At 44.5% G+C, this 18,641-nt stretch overlaps 1 protein-coding gene across 2 annotated transcripts in view; it reads right to left on the bottom strand.

Moving 5' to 3' along the window:
* SLC24A3 (solute carrier family 24 member 3) overlaps positions 1 to 18,641 on the bottom strand; it is a 486,519-nt gene that overhangs the window by 451,742 nt on the left and 16,136 nt on the right. The gene's annotated exons all lie outside the window — the stretch shown is intronic.

Here is an 18,641-nt window from a genome sequence, read left to right as displayed (position 1 = left end):
CATCCATGTAGACACCTGAATTCATATGGCAACTTAGCATCAGCCTGCCGCAGCCTCCTCCCACCCCCAGCCCATCCCACATCGCTCTGCCTTCACTCACTTCACAGCAGCATGTGGGTCTTTCCCAGTCTCACTAATGTGCCAAGCCTCCAACCACCTCCAGGACCTGGGGAACACTACGTTCCTCTCCTGATAAAACTCACACCCTCCACGTTGCCTTCATGTATTTAGTGCCTGTTCATTCCTCAAGGTTCTCGGTGATCACTTCCTCCAAGGAGGCTTGTCTTGCCCTGAAGACTAATTCAGGGTTTCCCATTACAGGCTCTTACAGCACTTTCCTCCAGCAGCTTATAATCATACACTTAGTAGTGTGAGCATCTAATTGACATCTGTCTTCTCTGCAGACTGAGAAGCCTTAGACCCTTAATGGCTGCACTGGGGTCCAGCTCACGGTATCTACTCACAAGGCTCCAAAGGGACACTGACTGAATTCAGATTAACACAGAAGCTGCAGCAACAGCTCAGTGATGAAGGAATGAGGCCCGGGTTATGGCGCAACAACGGAAATGAAAGAAAAGTCCAATAAAAGAGATACGGAGAAGAAAGAACTGACAGTATTTGGTAAATGGACAGAAGAATAAGTTCAAAAAACAGCTATATTTCACTGGAAGGAATTTGATTACTTGCATTTGAAATATACTGACTGTTATTTGTAAAAATATTCAGGTGGAAATGTCCAGGCACAGGTGGCAATGCTGGTGTGGTGCTCTGGAGCAGAATGAAGATCATGACCATCTAAACCAAGGAGAGAGCGGATTCTCCAGATGAGGCTGCAGTGTCCGGCGGGTGCTGGGCAGGAGGTAGTGGCTGGAAAAGAGGAGTACAGCACCTAGAGTGGCATCCTAGGAACAAAGGGAAAGAAGGTAGAAGGGGGACCAGGGAAAGACACAGTGAATAACCCCAGTGATAGAAAACAGGGACTGTAGGGGGCCAAGCAAGGAAGGAACAGGTTTCCAACAGGACAGGTGGGTCAGAGCTACCAAAGGGTGATGAAGAAATATTTTCACTGGGGCGCCTGGGAGGCTCAGTCGGTTAAGCACCTGACTTCGGCTCAGGTCATGATCTCACAGTTTGTGGTTTCGAGCCCCTCATCAGGCTCTGTGCTGACAGCTCAGGACCTGGAGCCTGCTTTGGATTCTGTGTCTCCCTCTCTCTCTGCTCCTCCCCTGTTCACACTCTGTCTCTCTCCCTCTCTCAAAAATAAATAAATGTTAAAAAAATTTTTTTAAAAAGAAATATTTTCACAATAAACCAGAAGAGGTTAAGTTAAATCCCACCATAAATTCCCTAGTCCTTCCATTTTTCATAACATCTACGTATCTTTTCATGATAAACTTCAGAAAGGCAAATAAGACAGAAACATCTAGAATTTTAGAGCCTTCAGAGATGTGAAAAATATTCAATTACATTACATTAAAAGTTTTCAGAGATTGGGGCGCCTGAGTGGCTCAGTCGGTTGAGCGACCGAATTCAGCTCAGGTCATGATCTCGCGGTCTGTGAGTTCGAGCCCCGTGTCAGGCTCTGTGCTGACAGCTCAGAGCCTGGAGCTGTTTCGGATTCTGTGTCTCCCTCTCTTTCTGCCCCTTCCCCGCTCATGTTCTGTCTCTCTATCTCTCAAAAATGTATAAACGTTAAAAAAAATTTTTTTTAAGTTTTCAGAGATTAAAAGTTAATGCATGAAGAGATCCCCAAGTATTTTTTCAGAAACTATGTTCTAGTATTATCTAGATGTTTCTGCCAAGGGTCCTCTTCCCCTACCTCCTATCCCCCACCCTGCAACAGCTGTGCTTTGGAATATTCTATGTTGTTTGAGCCAATTCATTTCTGGTTCACAGATTCACTGTTCCCATGTTACTCATATACCCAAAGCCCTATAAATCATATACATAATTCCTATAAATCATACTTTCTACTCATTAATATAAGTCTGAGGAAACTACATAGGGTAAGGTCAGTAATTCTCTTCCAAAATTACTCTTGAAGTTATTTAGAAAGTAAGAGCTTAGCTAAGCTTTAGTACCATGAAAACAAACATAACACATTCAAAAATGAAAAAACAAGACACTTTTATCATTGCTACTTATACATTAAAAATTTGGAGAAAGAAAGGTGCTAAGAAGAGTACAGGGAAAAACCTGTGCTTCAACAGAAAACCAAGAACACACCTTTCTAGGTTGTCTCTTACTTTTCATGGCCCTTGAGCTATTTTACAATTCTGTAATTTGACAGTGATACATAGTAACTATTGTCTATACATGCAAATTGACTTCTCTCCCCTACTGAGGAAGAAACCAATGTTGCCTCTATTTGCATATTCATTTCAATATTCCTGATCTATAAATGTGTCTGCTCTGGTTCTCCTTTGAAATGTTTATCACATCTTACCAGTTTCCTCAACCATAAGTTAAATAAAACCTTTAGTATATGTTCATTTTATATCTGTCTGGGAGCTGAGGTTTACCATTGCTGAAAATTATTTAACAGTGACGGAACTTGCCCTGTGAATTTAGAGAGAAAACTAAAAACTGACCTGTCCTTTCAGAACATGGAAATGCGTCGAAAATGTCAGCTGTGATCCCAGCCACCTGCATTACAGTTCTGGGAAATGAATGAAGAATTGCTCCTTCCCACAACCCAGACCTCTATTGTCCAAACCCCAATCTATATGGGACATCTCAAACATGATACCAGCCAAACTGACCTCATCCCACACCCGTCTGTTGACTCAATGGATGAGGAACGAATGAATCAATCAATCAATGGATGAATGAATGAAGGTGAAACACCTACAAGAACTGGGGCTTTTATTTACTCCCTTAGGGGCCCATCACTCCTCCCTCCCAGTGTAAATTAATCTTCGTCTTGGCTCTGGGTCTCCAATACACCCATTCACAATCCTGCGGCCAACTCCTCTCCTCCCCCTTTTCCAGGAAATCCTCTGGGTTATTATTCTCAAAACCTACAACTCACTATTGAGATGAAAGTCTACACTGGGGAATCTGATAACATCGAGGCACAGAGAGATACGCTTAAGCCAACCAGTTTTTCCAAAGCACCAGTCTGGGGACCCTGAAGGTATAACTGGGTCAATCAGAGGGAGCCTTTCAGCCCTGGCTGCCTGATGGGATCAAGTTCACTTATTATTCAGCATTTCTACAGCCCTGAACATTCATTTTCTCAGCACCCTTTTGCCAGAGGGACAAAGGGCAGCCATTCTGCAGTAAAATGACCCCCATTGTCTGGGGATGTTGTTCTTCACAATTGCCCTGAATGGGAGCTAAGTGTGCCAAAAGCTCTGAATTTGGAGCCACCACAAGTCTGGAAGGAGCATCTTGGCCAAGAAGAGACAGAGCTCAACATGCCACCATGTCTCCACAAATGCCACTAACACAGACCAGTGGAAGTGCTAGTTTTAAATATTCACTCATCAATGAGGGCCCCAGGAAACCCCCTAGGTATGCTCAGTAAACCTACCTAGAAGCACATTTTCATTTTTTTGGAATCTGGACCTGACATGTTCGCCTCCACCCCAGTGAGAACAAGAGATATTTTCCTGACCAACAACCCCACCTCCAGAATGGAGAAATGGAGAAATGGAGTAGCCTAGAAAGGAGCCAGACCATCCTGAGAAAGTGGGGTCAGCACAGAGGTGGAAGGGACCCACAGCACAGAGCTGTGGGTCTGCTGAGACCTGAAAGAGCTTCTAAGCCCCACTTAGCATCTGCACAGATCCTGGTGTCCCAGAGTACATGGATGAGGCAAGAATGTATGGCTGGGCAAAAATACCAATAAAAAAAACATCTTTCACCAATCTCAAACAGGAGTACCTCCCCAAACATGTGGAGCCCTCCAAACCCTCTCTGATTCTCAAAGCCACATCTCTAAAGCCTGGCTGTGCCTGCTTACATGGTCTTGGATCCAGCTGTTTGCTTTTCTAAAACCTACTACAATGTCCTGGGCAGGGCCACACAGAGATGTCCAACTGGCATAATCCACAGTGGCAGGTGTAGAGGGAGCTTGTTCCCAGGGACAGGGCTGGGAGAGGTGGTGGCCCTGAGACAGTCAGGGACCTCGGGAACAAGTCCCATGCACCCGGGGCACTCCCTGCTTGCTGTTATCACTTTTCTTGCAAAGCAGAGCACAGACCAACGAGCAAGCCCAGACGGGTTCAAACTGATCCGAGACAGGATGGCCCTTTACCAACTTTTCCCCTCACTTTAATGCCAAAAGAACAAACAAACAAAAAAACACAAAACCCAACCACCCAGAGGTGGAGGTTTAACATGCAAATGAAATGTACAATGTATGTCAACTGTGCCTGAGTGCCCACCTTCCTGGGACTCCCTGCCCCTACATGCTTAGACATCACTCCTTTCCCACTTCAGCGCCTTTGAAACTCCCAGACTATTGTTCGGAGAGCCAGTCTGACACCGTTGTCATGACTGTGTCTCCCTTCAGCTGCAACTGTAGCCCAAACAGAGCCTTGCCTGTGCCTTCACATTCAGGGTCCAGCCTCATTTCTACTCTCACTGGGCCCAAGGACCTGAGTCCACTAACAGCCCATCACCATCCAGGCGCATGGGCAGTGTGGTACTTACTTGCTGGTGCCCATGCAGGTCCCCTGTACCTCACAGGCATCATCCCAGCTGCTATAAGCTCTGGCTGCTAATGGCTTTCACCTGCCCCCTTCTCCAAGGCAGCTGCCTTGCCCGGCAGGTCAACACCCCCATCCCAACCCTGTGCCAGGGGCAGCCAGTGGCCAGTGAATGACTGACTCTGCCCCAGACAGGATCAACTGTGGGATGTAGCTGTGCTCTGGGGCTCCCTGTGGGATTAGCTGACCCTAGGAGAGACTACATCCCAGCTTAGCCTTCACACCCAGTCTATCCTGCTTTATACGGCTTCCATCCGTCAATAACTCACTTGCCCAGGAACCTAGCTCTGCCCACCAGAGACAGTGGACACCCTGAAGAAGGAGGTCTGGGACTCCATATTCATTTATTCCTTCCCCAACAAGGATGAGTTACGGCAGGCAGCACCGATGTTGGCTTCTCTGGTCTCACCAGGCCTGACTGCACACCTGCAGGCACATAGTTCAGCCCATCCTGAACAGTGTTACTGCCCCCAGAGCTCCCAGCAACTCAGAATGGGGAAAGCACTGGAAACAGGCTGCTTTCACAATGCAAACTCACATCTCAGAGCCAGCCCTCATCTCTCAGTAGGATGATGTGGTACTGACGATCTGCATGCTTTTTCAGAATAACAGAACCCTTACATCTACTCCAATTAAGGCTATGATGGCTAATGGACATGCCACCAGCCTCTGCTTTAGCTGCAATTATATAAACTCAGGTGACAGCACCAGTTACAGCAGGGTGACCGAAAGCCCCCAAAAGTAGTCAGTCATATGGCTCTTCGATGATTTTCAGGGGAAATTGAACAGATTAATGCTTTATTAATATGGCTTTATGAGTCAACTAAGCTTCTAAGACATTGAACGAATGGAAGAAAATAGTAACAGGAGGTACTAACACCACCATTTTCACACCTTGCTAAAGGGACTGTCTCTATTTGTCCTCAGAGGGCAGAGAGAAGATGGAGATGAGATGGCCCCAAATCATTCTTCTTCCACACCAGGGCCCATGGTACCCTATGCTCTCCAAAGAGCAGGCCACAGAATGGAGAGGGACGGCTGCCTAGCCCTGGGCTTGCAGTGGTCAAGGAGAGAGGGCTGCACCTGGCCAGAGGTCAGGGAGGAGCCAGTGATGGCAACATACAACCCTACCAGGCCGACTTGGTCACTTGTCTTTGCTTAGTGTGTTCGCTCCCAGCCAAGCCAGCACCGCTCCCCAGGACAGCCCTTTGTGTCTAGGGCCACTGGACTAGTGCCACAGCTGCCTGCAAGCCCCCTGGGTTGTGTCCAGTCACCTTCCGTACACATGCCTTCACCGCACCAGCTCCCAGGAGGCACAGCCACCACGACAGAGGTTCTGGAGGTTCCCGGGCTGGCAGCAGGAGTCTCAGGTCTGGCCGAGAGCTGGGTCTCTGCAGAGGTCCGTGGGCACAGGACCCCACATATCAAAACAGTCACCCAAGATACAGTCTCCACTCTACTTCCCCAAACAGGTACCCTGAGGGGGGCAAGGGACAGGAGCCAGATAGGTGCCAGATCCTTGGCCCTTCACTCCAAGCCTTGGCGTCCGGGGCCAGACCCCAGCTGGGGAAGGAGCTGGCAGTACAATCCCCAGCACAGGAGGCACTGGCTAGAAAGACAATGCACTGTATAGAAACTATACCGCCTTGTTATTTTTATGTGTGCGTCTCTGGGTTGTTTCTGCTGGTTGGCTTGCTCACCATGGGCTTGGCATATCACAAACTCGCAAGGAAAGCACGAGAGCAAGAGCGGGACTGTCTAATACAGGCCTGGCCTCAGGCACAGCAACTGTGGAAGGACTTGCTCTTACTATTTTTTTGTCTTAAATAAGCTTTTCTCTGAAGAGCTCCAGTTACGGTGATCACACTTTCTCCAGTATAATTAACACTTTTCTCCACGCTGTGTTTCCCCTGACTGCATTACTACCTTAGGAGCTGGGCCTCCTACAGGCAAGGGATGTGTGTGCGTGAAAATATGGGGGAGGAGGGTCAGTGATAAGACTACAACTCCTCTTTGGAGGCATTCTGAGAGGAGAGAAGAAGAAAAGTCTACGAAGAAGAGGGGCAGGAAGGAGGAGGAGATGCAGCAAGGCATCAACAATGGTAATAAAATTACTGTTGCTTCAACTCAGAGAGGGCAAGACATGGGCCTGTCTGGCCACCTCTTGCCTGCTGCAGGGACCCAACGCCAAGCAGGGGTGAGGCTGCCACGGTAAAACTTCTCCATCCCAAAGGTTTGGACTCTCTTGGCTATGGCTTGCCCAAGAAACCTTTCAATCCAACCAAATGTGACCATGAAATTCAAATTCAATTACCTATTTTGCTTTAAAATCCAAGTTATACTTCACATAGATACATCCACTGTGGAAAACTATTCATTAGGATCTGGAAGAACCGAACGTAGGCACATTCCCAAGACCCAGTGACTCCACACTAGGGTACAGACCTAACCCAAATGTGCACACATGATCATGGAAAGGCATGTATGAGAATGCTCTGAACAGCAGGATTCATAACAGACAAACACTAAGAATTACTCAAATATCCAATAATTTCACAATAAAATATGAAACGGCAACAATAGTGAGGAATCTACAACTAGTTAAAATGATATAGATGGGGGGGTGGGGCACCTGGGTGGCTGAGTGGGTTGAACATCCGACTCTTGATTTCGGTTCAGATCATGATCCCAGCGTCGTGGGACCAAGCCCCACGTGGGGCTCCACACTCAGCATGAAGCCTGCTGAAGATTCTCTCTCTCTTTCTCTCTGCCCCTTCCCTGCTCACATTCTCTCCCTCTATTTAAAATTAAAAAAAAAAATTATGTAGATGGATCTCACATGCATATATTCAGAAAAAGAGTATGTACACGTGTTACACTGAAGTAACACACAACAACAGGCAAAACTAATCCATGCTGTCAGAAGTTGGGATAGTGGTCAATCTTGGAGACGGTAACTAGAAAGGACCACGAAGGGGCTTCAGAGGTGCAGGCCCTGCTCTGCTCTTGATCTGACAGGCGTTGTTTGTTTGTGAAAATTCATCGAGCTATGAACTGTGATACACTTGTGACAGATCCACTTTGTGTGTGTGTGTGTGTGTGTGTGTGTGTGTATGTACATGTATACATTAAACTTCCAAATGAGTTTTTAGAAGTAACAACATGAATCCTATCTCTCTGCACTGAAACCATCCCGGTCATTTCCTATTTGGGTTGAAAATAGAAAAGGCAGCAGGAAAACGTCACAGGGGCTCAGGCTCTGGAAGTCAATCAATACAAGCAAGATGCAGGCTCCCACTTACTTCAGAAGGCGGGGGTGGGGGGTGGGGGTGGGGAGGGAGGAGTGTCTGCGTGGCTCAGTTGGTTAAGTGTCCCACTCTTGATTTCAGCTCAGGTCATGATCTCACGATTCATGAGTTCAAGCCCTATGTCAGGCTCTATGCCGATAGCAAAGAACCTGCTTAGGATTCGCTCTCCCTCCCTCCCATCATCCCTCCCTCCCTCTCTCTCCCTCTCAAAATAAACATTTAGGGGGTGGGAGAGAGGGGAAAGTAGGTGGTAGACGCTGAGGAGGGCACTTGTCCGGATGAGCACTGGGTGTTGTATGGAAACCAATTTGGCAATAAATTACATTAAAAACATAAAGTAAAATAAAGTCATGAAAAAAAATTAATAAAAGAAAAAAAAGATGGCAAGGTGAGGCTGTGAGAGAACGTTGGGGGTGGTATTTAGTGAGAAGGGGACAAAATCAGAGTCCCGTGGGAGAGCTGTGTGACTCCCATCTCTCCACTCTACCAATTTTCCTCTCACCGGGAGCTAATCACAATCTGACTGAATCCGGCCACACACGGATGCTCAGGACGTCAACATCTCATTCAAACTACAATGCACGTGTACTGACACGACACGGGACCAGAGAGGTCAGGGTACCAAACAAGGAGGATGTGTGCAGGACCGAATCTGCGCCCTGAATTCCAGCCTGGCCCCACTGGTTTTCAGATGCCTCGCAGAGCCTGGAGCCAAGCTAAGCTTGTGCAGACACGAGCAGATACTGAATCCCAGAGAGCAAAGGTTCCCATGACTTTAAAGGGACCCCATGCCAGGCCTCCCCATAAGGTAGTTTCTCACGAACTCCTTTCCAGGATGACCCACAGACAGCAAAGTGGGCGAAGGCAGGAGAAGGGCAGACAGTGCTGCTGGGTAACCAAATCCTGAAACTCCGCACACCGCCAAACCCTAACCCACGATGCCAGGCTGGCGACAGAGGGCACTTCAGGTCCCAGCACCACACCATGTCCTCCCACTGCAGAACGAACTCTGTGTTGGGAAGAAAGGAAAACAAATGAGCAGCCGCAGCTCCTGAAGCCGGGAGGGTCTCTAAACTCACAATGTAAAGGATCCTCCTGAAAGGGAAGCACAATGTGATCCCTACCAAATGTGTTTATGAGGATGGAGTTCATCAAATGGTCATTGTATGGCCCTGACTCCTCATTACCATCATTTATAGGCCAAGCACTATAAAACAGAACTAATCTTATTTTTTTTTTTAAGTTAATTGCAGGATTTAAAAGTGTCTGAAGTCTGGGCAGTTCCCTGGGGAACGGCAGCCTGGGGAAGAAGAGGGGAAACTCTACCAGCTCAACTGTTAAAAAAGAAAAAACGTTTATAAACCCAAAGACAGTGAGCTATAAATGTCCACCATCCCCAAGGGACCCTCTCTCCCTCCTTTTCCACACACACATCCCTGTCTATGGGTCTTCTGTCACATCTGCTGGCCTTCCAATATGGCCCTTGATGCTCATTTTGAGGGTTTTTTTCTCATCTACAAACATTGTAGGGGTGAAGCAAAGAAACACAGGCCCACCTTCTGCCTCTCTAGGGAGCGATGTAGACCCCAAGCATCTGCGGGCATGAGCTGCTTGCTTCCCTCGAGTTATCCTGTCCTCCTAACCCACATAGCTCCTTATCAGCACCTACCCCCACCCTCAAAGTCACAACACTCTCCCAAGTCACAGCAGACACTGGGTTTCCTAAGCCCTGTCATAAGGAAACTGGGGACTTTTTTCTGTAGCACTCATTTCACACCAGCCACAACACTGCTCCTAGACATCCACGTTGGTCTGGAGCCTGGATCAGCCCCAAAATAACCTGTGCTCTGTAGCAGGTGAACAGGCCATAAACAGAGGCAAAAGGCCTGGAGGGTATTTCAGAAAGCAATGCTTTCTCCTAGAGCTACATACGGATATTCATTCATTCATTCATTCATTCAACAGTTAGTTAGTAAGCTCCCCTCTGCACAGCAAATTCACTCTGTACTGCAGGGACATGGAGAACACCTGAGATCCAGAGCGGACCCATACAGATTTCAATGTAAAAAGGTAAATAACTGATGTGATCCCAGGCACGGGAGCTGTGTATAAGAATGTTCAATTCCAGCACTCTCTGTGATGTGAAAAACAATGAAAACAACTCAAATGTCCAACACAGTGGGAAGAGCTAAAAAGCAAAATCATCTCTGATATATCCATGCGAATGACACAGTGAGGAAAACAAGCACATGGGTATTTCAAATGGAGAGGACATAGTACAGGGTAACACAGGCTGTATAGGTAACAACACAGTTAGCGGCTTCAAAGGGCTGGTGAGGCAACCCAGAGATTAGCAAAGGCAGGCAGTTGTCAGCATCCCTAGGATGGGAAGGGCAATGGGAAAGGGGGGTGTTACTAGAGCTTGGGAGCCAGGCCATGAAAAGGAGGGGCTTCCAGCATGAATGCAGCCACAGAGAGGCTGCCTGAAGCAGGGGGGAGGGGAAGAGAAGAGGAAGAAAGAGAAGGGGAAGGAGATGCCTTCTTTCTCTCCCCATCCTGTACTCCCTGTTGGCCAAACTGCCCGGAAGTCAGAGGGCAACGCAGCTGGGGAAAGTAACTCCCTGTGATAAAAGAAGGGCAGGGAAGGGGTAAGAAGTGCATCTGGGGGACACCTAGGTAGCTCAGTCAGTTAAGCGTCTGACTTTGACTCAGATCATGATCTCGCAGTTTTTGAGTTCGAGCTCCTGTGTTGGGCTCTGTGCTAACAGTTCAGAGCCCGGAGCCTGCTTCAGATACCTGTCTCCCTCTCTCTCTGACCCTCCCCTGCTCGCCCTCTCTGTCTCTCAAAAATAAATAAAAGCTAAAAAAATTTTTTTTGAAAAAAAAATAAAAGCAAGGGCATCTGAAGGTACACAGGATATCCTGGAATACCATTGAGACATTGAAAAGAATGAGGTGGATCAATCTCCAATATACATTGTTGAATAAGAATAAGCAGATAAGCCACACCAGTGGCTCCTGGACAGAGCTGTAAACATTGGGGATAGAGGCAGAATGCTCAAAGAGGACATTAGCATTATCTGTGATGTCTTAAATTTTCTCAAGAAGGAAGTAACCCATGGATTACTTGGGTAATAACAATGAATATAAAAAGGTGAATGCATGAGCCATGTTTGGTGTGTGCTGCATCCCAATCCTGCCAGCCAGAGCTGGTGTCCGCTTCCTCCCACAGCTCTTTTTAGGGCACCTCACATGTGAAGGTAAGCCTGGGGTAGGAAGGGGAATGGATGCCATCCCATAAGTAAAGGGCATCCTCCTTCCTACCCCAAAAGCGTCTGCATTTCCCTCTCAACATCCTCAGACTCTCAACAGAGCAACCCCAGCTTCTAGAAGGGACCCACAGAAGGGTCCCTATCTTGGCATTTCAAATAAAGCTCATCAGGTCTGTTGGAAGGACAGTCACTCAAGGAGCATACTTTGGAGTATGTTCACACACACAGGGCAAAACCAAAACACCTGTCTCCTGCCATGGCTTATAGATGCTTCTCAACCTTCTCTCACATGCAATAAGAGAACAAAGTTTCCTGGCTGCCATCCCCCAAGATTCTGATTCAGGAGGCAGGGGTGGGGCCCATGACAGTACATGTCTAGCAAGCTCACAGGAGGTGGCAGGCAATACTGATAACCAATCCAAGGATCTTGCTTTGATCACTACTGGCTTCTACTACAAGCAAAAATTTATGACATGCAGAAGAAATCCATCGAGCGGTACAATTTCAATGGCTCTGTGAAACCAACAGAAAATCACATTTATAAGAGTAATTCTATGAAATAAAAATGAATAATGATTCAGGGCATGCTCAGAAGCAAAACGATATTGCTCTGGCTGTAAATTAGCCTTAGAAGGAAGTGTATTTCTCACATATTCCAGGCTACCAATTTAAAATTCATGATAAAATGTGAGAGTTTTAGTGTTTTCCAATGTAAAGACAATGTAGCGCAAATACTCATAGTTTACAGACGAGGAAACTGAGAACAAACATGAACATGCAGGTTAGTTACAGAAGTGGAATTAGAACCCTGGGCTCCAGACTCACTGTCCAGTACTCCTGTTAGGGACAAGATGAGCTGAGTTTCATATCCATGAATGTCTTAATGGCAGAAACTATAAAGATACCGGATGGGATCGTGAAATTTTACTCTCCTTCATGGCGGAACAATACAGATCAGCCCTGCAAAATATCAACATAAAATATTTCATTCCTGGTGTCTCCTAAAATAAACCCTCATTCTGCACAGACAGTCAGAAGGTTCATCGGAAGACAGTGATCCCAAGCAAGCATTCCTCTTATCTCCCCTTCCTCCTACTTTCCTCCCTACCCTACTTCCCAACAGACTCAGAAGACACTGATAAAGCAAACACTGGGATGAAAGGGCTTTCAAGAGATACTATGGCACCCGGAAACCCCCAGGAGCATCCTTTCCCAGGCAGGACAAGATCTGCCCATTTATGGTGTCTTGGCTCGAGACTGAAAGATGATGTTCTTGCCATCTTAGGCAAAACAACTGTCCAGATCTGCCTCAGAGTGGACATCCTTCTCCTCCCAGGCTCAGAGCTGTTGTTTGTAATTCAGTTAATACTGCTGACTTGTATAACCAAAGGGAGTGTGAAGAGATCCCCTCCCCCACTCCTGGGTGTTCCACTGCTATTGTAAAACTGAGTCAATGGTTAACATTTTTTTTCCTCTTTTCCTTTTTATTTTGTTACCAGAAGAGCAATCAGCATGTAGGAAAACCAAAACAACTGTCAAGAAAAGAAGAGAGGAAAGAAAAAATATCTACTTAAGAAAGGGAAGGTCATCACAGGATATATTTTAAGGAAATGACTTTGCCTGATTCTCATAACTGTCTTGATGTGTTTTCCAAGCTGGTATTTCTTTGCCATCACTGTCGCATTAACACTCTGTTTGCCTCCAGTTGTTATAGAGGTTCTGGGGATTTCTGAGGAACAATTTCACATAGAAGTGCAATCTGAGGTTGATGAGATAAAGTGGGGACACTTGATACCAGGCAGAGACTGTCTCAGGATATGCCTTTAAAAATTTAAAACCTATTCAGTATACTCTAAGTTAGGGAACCTAGTGGACAGAGCTCTATACAGAAACATGTGGAAGCCTCATAACTCCACAGACATTGTCAAAAGCTCTACCGGACCTACTGGATTACTACAAACACAATAATGACTAGAGAGTACAGTGACAGACTGAGTAACAGACTCACGCATTAGGGTGTTTAATTAGTAGTAACCAAATATTTTAAATAACCCATAATATTTTAGATAACCAACAATAAACAAATATACATATACACATATATATGTATATATATTTATATATACATACACCTACACACATTAGGTATGCTTGGGTGGCTCAGTCGGTTGAATATCCGACTCTTCATTTCAGCTCAGGTCATGATCTCAGGGTTGTGGGATTGAGCCCCACACTGGACTCCAAGCTAAGCATGGAGCCTGCTTAAGATTCTCCCTTTCTATCTCTCTCTCTCTCCCCGCCCCCCGATCCCTCTCCCCCATTTGCACTCTCAATCTCTAAAATATACATGTATATTCTATACATTTAAATATATAGAATACATATATACACATATATATATTCTATACATTTAATGGAATAGCCTATATAGTCAGTGGAATGCCAATCAGCCTGTGAAACAGTAATTATTGAAAAAACTGAGTTATCATTATTTCAAATATGTTAAGTAACAAAAATGTAACACAGAACATCATAAGTCAAAAATGTAGGAGTGCCTGGGTGGCTCAGTTGGTTAAGCATCTGACTCTTGATTTCAGCTTAGGTCATGATCTCACAGTTCATGGGTCCCAGTCCCGTGTGGTGCTCTGTGCTGACAGCCACAGCCTGCTTGGGATTCTCTCTCTCAGTCTCTTTCTGCCCCTCCCCCACTCGCACGCACACTCTCTTGCTCTCAAAATAAATAAAACATTAAAAAATAAGTCAAAAATATAATATACAACACTGTATTTACTTTATGACCACCATCTATCTTATTTTATGAGAGGATCATATGAGAGTGTGTGAGTATTCGCTAACTCTAAAAAAAATTATGCATGTAACTAAACACTTGAAAAAACATGAAAAATTAATATTTGATCTTTGGGGATGGCATAATTTTAACTCGGTTTCTTCTTTTTATTTTTGTTATTACTTATAGAGTTGGCAGTATTCCATCAAGGACACATCTGAGACTCCATTCAGTTGGTACAGTGTCATCTGGGCAAAAAGGAATAATTTAACAAATATTTATTGAATTTTTCCTGCAAACCAGGCTCTGGGCATAAGGTGGAGAACACAACAGACGAAGCTCCTGCTCCAGGGAGCTGACATTCTCCTCAGGAGGGTAGCGGCAGCACAGTGAGAAAATAAATGTACGGTCTATCAAACGATGACATAGTAACTGCCCAGGTAAACATCTGTGTGATGGATCACTCCAGGACTTCCAGTTTCTGCTTCTTGGTGTCAGACCACAAAGTCTGATGCGTGAAGTGTATTAGTTTCCTAATGCTGCAGCAATAGAGTCCCACCATCCTAGTGGCTTTAAGACAGAATCTTATAGTTCTAGAAGTGAGAATTCCAATAGGGAGGGGTGCCAGTGGGCTAAATTCAAAGTGTCAGCAGGGCTGTGTTCCTTCTGGAGACTCCACAGGAGAATCCCATTCCTGGCCTTTCCCAGCTCCTAGCAACTGCCCATGTTCCTTGGCTCATTGGCCCCTTTCATCTTCAAAGCCAGTAAGTGTACCACCCCCATCTCTGCTTCTGTCCCCACTGTCCCTGACTCTGTCCCTCCTGCCTCCTTCTTTCACTTACTAGGACTCCTGTGATTACAAAGAGCCCACCTGGATTATCCAGGATACTCTCAAAGTCATCTGATTAACAAACTTAATTCCCCCATGTCATATAGTACCATGGATTCCCAGGATCCTGGGATTAGGAGATGGGCATCTTTGACAGGGAGGGGGACGTTATTCTGCCTACCACACTGGGATAGCTTCTGTTGAACTCCCTGACAGGAAATGTTCCTCAAAGATGCTTAGCACAGTGGAAACTACCACTGTCTACCTATGTGGCACTGAGCAAGTCACTTTAACCCAAAGAGGATAATAACATCTAATCCATCATTCTGTGGGATAATTGAGATAAAATACATGAAAGAGGTGTGAACGTGGAAAACACACTGATAAGCTGCTTAATATTAGATAGATGTAGCTGTTCTTGAATACCTCTATCCACGAATTAAATTTCTTCTTCTTTGTAACAAACTAAAAATTTCAAGCTGAAATCTGAACAGGCATTTTTGGGATACTAGGGTAATCAGTCAATAGTATGTGATTTACTCTTTCCTATATGCCCACTGAAAGAAATACAGAAACACATAAAAAAGATGCTGAGTATGGATGAGCCCCTGAAACATAATAATGGAGTGTGACAGGTGGGCAGCTGGAGAACACACTGATCCCCAGGTGTGAAACCCTATCTCAGAACCATGCTGCTGAAAGGAGCTGCTTTCAAGGGTTTCCCTACCCTATGAATGTCTCTCTATATCCATCCACACAGAAACCCCAGTTCCTGGAAATATAACTCAACCAGGGAAAGAGTGGGTAGATGGGGGAATACTGCCTTCTGCAAAATAACAAAAAAGAGAAGAGACAGAACCATGGACATATACAAATGAGGGTGTTGGATTTTAATGCACTGTCTCTAGATGGAAGAACTATCAATTGAGTGAAATTATATAAATAAAGCTCCATCTAAATATTCAAACTACCAGGAGATCTCCTCTCAAGCAAGCTGAGTCATCCTTAAAAAGTCAACATAAACAAAGAGAATCTGGCCAAGACCATGAACAAACAACAACCAGATCTTCAGCTGAAGATATGCTAACAGTAACCTAACACAATGTGACAAGGCGAATGCTTGGGAGAGACAGGAAAGTCCACTGACAGGCACACACAGGGCCTGGATCTTCTCCTTCAAAGGTGTGTAACAAAAAAAAACCCCTGAAAATTCTCTGCAACATAAAAAAAAAGAATACTACATTCTAAAAATAATTTATCAAAGGAAGTAGAAGTAAATTTCAGAGAGAATCTATTTTTTAATATCAAGGGCATGTAAAGAAATATGGGCTATATGACAGAAAATTAAAAATGAACAGAAAAGCTAATATTACAATAGAAGCTAGCTAATATGGAGATGCATGAGATATGAAATGGTTAAAAAGTCAGAAATGCACAAAAAAAACCTAAGTGGAATAAAAGACAGTCAAGCAGACCCAAAGTGCTAAAAATAAAACCATTCAGGAGAAAGAAAAAAAAAATTCAAGACTCTTGCAGAATGAAAAAAAAGACTCTTGCGGAATGAAGAGGAAATGACCAAAAGAGGGAAATGATGAAATGAGAAGATGACAGACATGAAAGACAGACAAATGGCTATCCAATTACGAACAGTTCATGTTCCAAGAAAAATGACCAAAACAAATGAAAAACCACACTCAAAGGTCATATTCTCTAGACAAACAAATAAAATTAGAATTTGGTATTTAAAAATATACACCTAGGAGCACCCGGGTGGCTCAGTCAGTTAAGCATCTGACTTTGGCTCAGGTCATGATCTCACAGCTTGTGGGTTTAAGCTCTGCATCGGGCTCTGGGCTGACAGCTCAGAGCCTGGAGCCTGTTTTGGATTCTGTGTCTCCATCTCCATCTCTCTGTCCTCCTTCACTTGTGTGCCTGCGCTCGCGCTCTCTCTCTCTCTCTCTCTCTCTCAAAAATAAACATTAAAAATAATAAAAATTTAAAAATAATAAAAATATACACCTAAAAATCATCCTGACAACTTGAAATTAAAAATCACTCTCCTAAATAACTGCAGGAAAAAAAAAACTACAATGACAAGACTATTTAAAAAGTACAATAATGACTACTTGACACTTTGGAACTTACAAGGCGAGTCTAAAGCTGCCCTCAAAGGCAAATGCACCATTAGCAAGAAGGAATAAAAATATATAAAGCAATTAACTCAAGATATTAGAATACAAAGGAATTAAGAGAAGACTATCAAGGAACTATTAAAGCCATAACTGATTCAGAAAACAGGGGGGAAAGGAAAATTGATAAAGATACACATGATATGGATCTTCCAAAAATAATAAACCAAATACAGTCAGATTTGATCAAGGAAAAGAGAAACACATACGTTAGTAATCAGAAAATGTTACATAATCACAATTACAAAACAAGTTAAAATTTTAAAATTCAATGCAGAATTTGGTTCAGTTTAAAAATAATGAAATAGAGAAAAGAAAACAAATTCTAAGAAAACAAATTACCTACATGGAAAGTAGCGGTGGCAGAAATTGAAAAGTGTCTCCAAAATTACTTTTAAGATTTGCTACAGGCCAGGTAAAGGCCAGGCAGTACTATATAAATGTCCTTTCAAATTTTAAACTTAACAGACCATCCCCATGCTTCATAAAATTCTCTAGAACATAGAAGAACATGGAAATCATCAACTTGTTTTGTAAAGTTAGTGTAATGCTAGCACCAAAACCTGGCAAAGAAGTTATAGGTCAATGTCTATCAAGAATACAAAAGCAGGGGGGCGCCTGGGTGGCTCAGTCGGTTAAGCATCCGACCTCAGCTCAGGTCACGATCTCGCGATCCCGCAGTCCGTGAGTTCCAGCCCTGCGTCGGGCTCTGGGCTGATGGCTCAGAGCCTGGAGCCTGCTTCCAGTTCTGTGTCTCCCTCTCTCTCTGCCCCTCCCCCGTTCATGCTCTGTCTCTCTCTGTCTCAAAAATAAATAAATGTTAAAAAAAATTTTTTTTATAAAAAAAAAAAGAATACAAAAGCAGGGGCGCTGGGGTGGCTCAGTCAGTTAAGCATCTGACTCTTGATTTGATTTCTGCTCAGGTCATGATCTTGCAGTTATGAGATGGAGCCCTTCATTGGCCTCTGTGCTGACAGGGCAGAGCCTACTTGGGATTCTCTCTCTCCCTTTCTCTCTGCCCCTTCCCCATTCATGCACAAACACATCTCTTTCCCTCTCTCAAAATAAATAAATGTTAAAAAAAAAAGAATACAAAAACAAAAATTCTATAAAGAGTATAGAAAAATTAGATCCAATATCCTATTAAAAAAGAAAAAAGAAAAATTGTCGTGGCTATCTGGGGTTTGCCTCAGGAGCAGCTTCATGTGGATATTTATTTACATCACATTATACTAAACGCTTCAATAAATGTTGATAAGGCATCTAACCACATACAACATCCATGGCTGATTTAAGAAAAAGAAACTTATTTGAAAATGAGAGAGATGAGGAAACATCCACAACATAATGAAAAGCAACTAACATAACCAAGAGCCAGCAGTAAATAACTACCCAACTACAGCATGAACCTAAAAATTCCCTCTACGGGGTGCCGAGGTGGCTCAGTCGTTTAAGCATCTGACCCTTGATTTCAGCTCCAGTCATGACATTCCCATTCCAAGAGAGACCCAGCACCCATCCCCCCCCACCCCCCCCCCCC

This window comes from Lynx rufus, unplaced genomic scaffold, assembly GCF_022079265.1.
Source record: "Lynx rufus isolate CCGP_SWC_20201006 ecotype Redwood Valley unplaced genomic scaffold, mLynRuf1.p SCAF_8, whole genome shotgun sequence".
NCBI lineage: Eukaryota > Metazoa > Chordata > Mammalia > Carnivora > Felidae > Lynx > Lynx rufus.
This window is presented reverse-complemented; position numbering and strand designations above follow the sequence as displayed.